The sequence below is a fragment of the Rutidosis leptorrhynchoides genome, chromosome 4, assembly GCF_046630445.1.
Source record: "Rutidosis leptorrhynchoides isolate AG116_Rl617_1_P2 chromosome 4, CSIRO_AGI_Rlap_v1, whole genome shotgun sequence".
Classification (NCBI taxonomy): Eukaryota; Viridiplantae; Streptophyta; class Magnoliopsida; order Asterales; family Asteraceae; genus Rutidosis; species Rutidosis leptorrhynchoides.
The window spans coordinates 530,843,567-530,850,322 of NC_092336.1; positions in this window are offsets into that span (position 1 = coordinate 530,843,567).

Here is a 6,756-nt window from a genome sequence, read left to right on the forward strand (position 1 = left end):
CGAGAAATTAAACTGGGTAGCGAAATATTTAAGATTGATTTGATACCAGTAGAGTTAGAGAGTTTTGATGTAATAGTTGGCATGGACTGGCTGAAGAAGGTGAAAGCAGAGATCGTATGTTATAAAAATGCAATTCGTATTGTACGAGAAGAAGGAGAACCCTTAATGGTGTACGGAGAAAAGGGCAACATGAAGCTACATCTTATTAGTAATTTGAAGGCACAAAAACTAATAAGAAAAGGTTGCTATGCTGTTCTAGCACACGTCGAGAAAGTACAAACTGAAGAAAAGAGCATCAATGATGTTTCCGTCGCAAAAGAATTTCCCGATGTATTTTCGAAAGAATTACCGGGACTACCTCCACATCGATATGTTGAATTTCAAATAGATCTTTTACCCGGAGCTGCACCAATAGCTCGTGCTCCTTATAGACTCGCACCCAGCGAGATGAAAGAACTGCAAAGCCAACTGCAAGAACTATTAGAACGTGGTTTCATTCGACCAAGCACATCACCATGGGGAGCTCCTGTTTTGTTTGTCAAGAAGAAGGATGGTACATTTAGGTTGTGTATTAACTACAGAGAGTTGAACAAACTTACCATCAAAAACCGTTATCCACTGCCGAGAATTGATGACTTATTTGATCAACTACAAGGCTCGTCGGTTTATTCGAAGATCGATTTACGTTCTGGATATCATCAAATGCGAGTAAAGGAGGATGATATTCCAAAAACTGCTTTTAGGACGCGTTATGGTCATTACGAGTTTATGGTTATGCCGTTTGGATTGACTAACGCACCAGCTGTGTTCATGGACCTTATGAACCGAGTGTGTGGGCCATATCTTGACAAGTTTGTCATTGTTTTCATCGATGACATACTTATTTACTCAAAGAATGATCAAGGGCACGAAGAACATTTGAGAAAAGTGCTAGAAGTATTGAGGAAAGAAAAACTGTACGCTAAGTTTTCAAAGTGTGCATTTTGGTTGGAAGAAGTTCAATTCCTCGGTCACATAGTGAACAAAGAAGGTATCCAGGTGGACCCGGCAAAGATCGAAACCGTTGAAAAGTGGGAAACCCCAAAAACTCCGAAGCATATACGTCAATTTTTAGGATTGGCTGGTTACTACAGAAGATTAATCCAAGATTTCTCCAAAATAGCAAAACCCTTGACCTCATTAACGCATAAAGGGAAGAAATTTGAATGGAAGGATGAACAAGAGAAGGCGTTTCAATTATTGAAGAAAAAGCTAACTACGGCACCTATATTGTCATTGCCTGAAGGGAATGATGATTTTGTGATTTATTGTGACGCATCAAAGCAAGGTCTCGGTTGTGTATTAATGCAACGGACGAAGGTGATTGCTTATGCGTCTAGACAATTGAAGATTCACGAGCAAAATTATACGACGCATGATTTGGAATTAGGCGCGGTTGTTTTTGCATTAAAGACTTGGAGGTACTACTTATATGGGGTCAAAAGTATTATATATACCGACCACAAAAGTCTTCAACACATATTTAATCAGAAACAACTGAATATGAGTCAGCGTAGGTGGATTGAATTGTTGAATGATTACGACTTTGAGATTCGTTACCACCCGGGGAAGGCAAATGTGGTAGCCGACGCCTTGAGCAGAAAGGACAGAAAACCCATTCGAGTAAAATCTATGAATATAATGATTCACACTAACCTTACTACTCAAATAAAGGAGGCGCAACAAGGAGTTTTAAAAGTGGGAAATTTAAAGGATGAAATACCCAAAGGATCGGAGAAGCATCTTAATATTCGGGAAGACGGAACCCGGTATAGGGCTGAAAGAATTTGGGTACCAAAATTTGGAGATATGAGAGAAATGGTACTTAGAGAAGCTCATAAAACCAGATACTCAATACATCATGGAACGGAGAAGATGTACAAGGATCTTAAGAAACATTTTTGGTGGCCAGGTATGAAAGCCGATATTGCTAAATATGTAGGAGAATGTTTGACGTGTTCTAAGGTCAAAGCTGAACATCAGAAACCATCAGGTCTACTACAACAACCTGAAATCCCGGAATGGAAATGGGAAAATATTACCATGGATTTCATTACTAAATTGCCTAGGACTGCAAGTGGTTATGATACTATTTGGGTAATAGTTGATCGTCTCACCAAGTCAGCACACTTCCGGCCAATAAGAGAAGATGACAAGATGGAGAAGTTAGCACGACTGTATTTGAAGGAAGTCGTCTCCAGACATGGAATACCAATCTCTATTATCTCTGATAGAGATGGCAGATTTATTTCAAGATTCTGGCAGACATTACAGCAAGCATTGGGAACTCGTCTAGACATGAGTACTGCCTATCATCCACAAACTGATGGGCAGAGTGAAAGGACAATACAAACGCTTGAAGACATGCTACGAGCTTGTGTTATTGATTTCGGAAACAGTTGGGATCGACATCTACCGTTAGCAGAATTTTCCTACAACAACAGCTATCATTCAAGCATTGAGATGGCGCCGTTTTAAGCACTTTATGGTAGAAAGTGCAGGTCTCCAATTTGTTAGAGTGAAGTGGGGGATAGACAGATTACGGGTCCGGAGATAATACAAGAAACTACCGAGAAAATCATCCAAATTCAACAAAGATTGAAAACCGCCCAGAGTCGACAAAAGAGCTACGCGGACAGTAAAAGAAAAGATATAGAGTTTGAAATTGGAGAAATGGTCATGCTTAAGGTTTCACCTTGGAAAGGCGTTGTTCGATTTGGTAAACGGGGGAAACTAAATTCAAGGTACATTGGACCATTCAAGATTATAGATCGTGTCGGACCAGTAGCTTACCAACTGGAGCTACCTCAACAACTCGCGGCTATACATAACACTTTCCATGTCTCAAATTTGAAGAAATGTTTTGCTAAAGAAGATCTCACTATTCCGTTGGACGAAATCCAAATCAATGAAAAACTTCAATTCATTGAAGAACCCGTCGAAATAATGGATCGTGAGGTTAAGAGACTTAAACAAAACAAGATACCGATTGTTAAGGTTCAATGGAATGCTCGTAGAGGACCCAAGTTCACCTGGGAACGAGAAGATCAGATGAAGAAGAAATACCCGCATTTATTTCCAGAAGATACGTCAACACCTCCAACTGCTTAAAATTTCGGGACGAAATTTATTTAACGGATAGGTACTGTAGTGACCCGAACTTTTCCATGCTTATATATATATATATATATTAAATAAAATTGTTATTTACATGATTAAGTGTTTCCAACATGTTAAGAAATCAAACTTGTTAAGACTTGATTAATTGAAATAGGTTTCATATAGACAATTGACCACCCAAGTTGAACGGTGATTCACGAACGTTAAAACTTGTAAAAACTATATGATGACATATATATATGGATATATATATATATATATATATATATAGTTAACATGATATTATGATAAGTAAACATATCATTAAGTATATTAACAATGAACTACATATGTAAAAACAAGACTACTAACTTAATGATTTTGAAACGAGACATATATGTAACAATGTATATATATCATATTAAGAGATATTTATACATCATAATATCATGATAATATAATAATTTAACATCTCATTTGTTATAATAAATAATAGGTTAACAACATTCAACAAGATCGTTAACCTAAAGGTTTCAAAACAACATTTACATGTAACGACTAACGATGACTTAACGACTCAGTTAAAATGTATATACATGTAGTGTTTTAATATGTATTCATACACTTTTGAAAGACTTCAAGACACTTATCAAAATACTTCTACTTAACAAAAATGCTTACAATTACATCCTCGTTCAGTTTCATCAACAATTCTACTCGTATGCACCCGTATTCGTACTCGTACAATACACAGCTTTTAGATGTATGCACTATTGGTATATACACTCCAATGATCAGCTCTTAGCAGCCCATGTGAGTCACCTAACACATGTGGGAACCATCATTTGGCAACTAGCATGAAATATCTCATAAAATTACAAAAATATGAGTAATCATTCATGACTTATTTACATGAAAACAAAATTACATATCCTTTATATCTAATCCATACACCAACGACCAAAAACACCTAAAAATACTTTCATTCTTCAATTTTCTTCATCTAATTGATCTCTCTCAAGTTCTATCTTCAAGTTCTAAGTGTTCTTCATAAATTCCAAAAGTTCTAGTTTCATAAAATCAAGAATACTTCCAAGATTGCAAGTTTACTTCCAAGTTTTCTAAATCCATTCCAAGTAATCATCCAAGATCAAGAAAACTTTGTTACTTACAGTAGTTTATCTTTCTAATACAAGGTAATAATCATATTCAAACTTTAATTCAATTTCTATAACTATAACAATCTTATTTCGAGTGGAAATCTTACTTGAAATTGTTTTCGTGTCATGATTCTGCTTCAAGAACTTTCAAGCCATCCAAGGATCTTTTGAAGCTAGATCTATTTTTCTCATTTCCAGTAGGTTTATCCAAGGAACTTGAGGTAGTAATTATATTCATAACATCATTCGATTCATATATATAAAGCTATCTTATTCGAAGGTTTAAACTTGTAATCACTAGAACATAGTTTAGTTAATTCTAAACTTGTTCGCAAATAAAAGTTAATCCTTCTAACTTGACTTTTAAAATCAACTAAACACATGTTCTATATCTATATGATATGCTAACTTAATGATTTAAAACCTGGAAACACGAAAAACACCGTAAAACCGGATTTACGCCGTCGTAGTAACACCGCGGGCTGTTTTGGGTTAGTTAATTAAAAACTATGATAAAATTTGATTTAAAAGTTGTTATTCTGGGAAAATGATTTTTATTATGAACATGAAACTATATCCAAAAATTATGGTTAAACTCAAAGTGGAAGTATGTTTACTAAAATGGTCATCTAGACGTCGTTCTTTCGACTGAAATGACTACCTTTACAAGAATGACTTGTAACTTATTTTTCCGACTATAAACCTATACTTTTTCTGTTTAGATTCATAAAATAGAGTTCAATATGAAACCATAGCAATTTGATTCACTCAAAATGGATTTAAAATGAAGAAGTTATGGGTAAAACAAGATTGGATAATTTTTCTCATTTTAGCTACGTGAAAATTGGTAACAAATCTATTCCAACCATAACTTAATCAACTTGTATTGTATATTATGTAATCTTGAAATACCATAGACACGTATACAATGTCTCGACCTATCATGTCGACACATCTATATATATTTCGGAACAACCATAGACACTCTATATGTGAATGTTGGAGTTAGCTATACAGGGTTGAGGTTGATTCCAAAATATATATAGTTTGAGTTGTGATCAATACTGAGATACGTATACACTGGGTCGTGAATTGATTCAAGATAATATTTATCGATTTATTTCTGTACATCTAACTGTGGACAACTAGTTGTAGGTTACTAACGAGGACAGCTGACTTAATAAACTTAAAACATCAAAATATATTAAAAGTGTTGTAAATATATTTTGAACATACTTTCATATATATGTATATATTGTTATAGGTTCGTGAATCAACCAGTGGCCAAGTCTTACTTCCCGACGAAGTAAAAATCTGTGAAAGTGAGTTATAGTCCCACTTTTAAAATCTAATATTTTTGGGATGAGAATACATGCAGGTTTTATAAATGATTTAAAAAATAGACACAAGTACGTGAAACTACATTCTATGGTTGAATTATCGAAATCGAATATGCCCCTTTTTATTAAGTCTGGTAATCTAAGAATTAGGGAACAGACACCCTAATTGACGCGAATCCTAAAGATAGATCTATTGGGCCTAACAAACTCCATCCAAAGTACCAGATGCTTTAGTACTTTGAAATTTATATCATATCCGAAGGGTGTCCCGGAATGATGGGGATATTCTTATATATGCATCTTGTTAATGTCGGTTACCAGGTGTTCACCATATGAATAATTTTTATCTCTATGTATGGGATGTGTATTGAAATATGAAATCTTGTGGTCTATTGTTACGATTTGATATATATAGGTTAAACCTATAACTCACCAACATTTTTGTTGACGTTTAAAGCATGTTTATTCTCAGGTGAATACTAAGAGCTTCCGCTGTTGTATACTAAAATAAGGACAAGATTTGGAGTCCATGTTTGTATGATATTGTGTAAAAACTGCATTCAAGAAACTAATTTCGATGTAACATATTTGTATTGTAAACCATTATGTAATGGTCGTGTGTAAACAGGATATTTTAGATTATCATTATTTGATAATCTACGTAAAGCTTTTTAAACCTTTATTTATGAAATAAAGGTTATGGTTTGTTTTAAAAATGAATGCAGTCTTTGAAAAACGTCTCATATAGAGGTCAAAACCTCGCAACGAAATCAATTAATATGGAATGTTTTTAATCAATAAGAACAGGACATTTCAATTATTACAGGTAATTCAGTTTCACCATGTAAATAAGCGTATTCCAAATGGTTTGGAAGTGGCTTTAACTCTAATGTCGGTGGTTCTTCTATCGATGATTTATATCGATATCTGTCTTCTTCTTTTAGCATTTGAATTTCTTCTGTTGTTGGTTCATATCCATTAGCCATAAGTGTAGCTAACATTTTAGCTTCATCAATTGGTTCAGTTCCTTCTCCTAAAGAACATTCTCCTGTTCCTTGTAATTCTGGAAATTCTTCTAACAATTCTGCATGTGAATCTATAGTTTGAATATAATAACA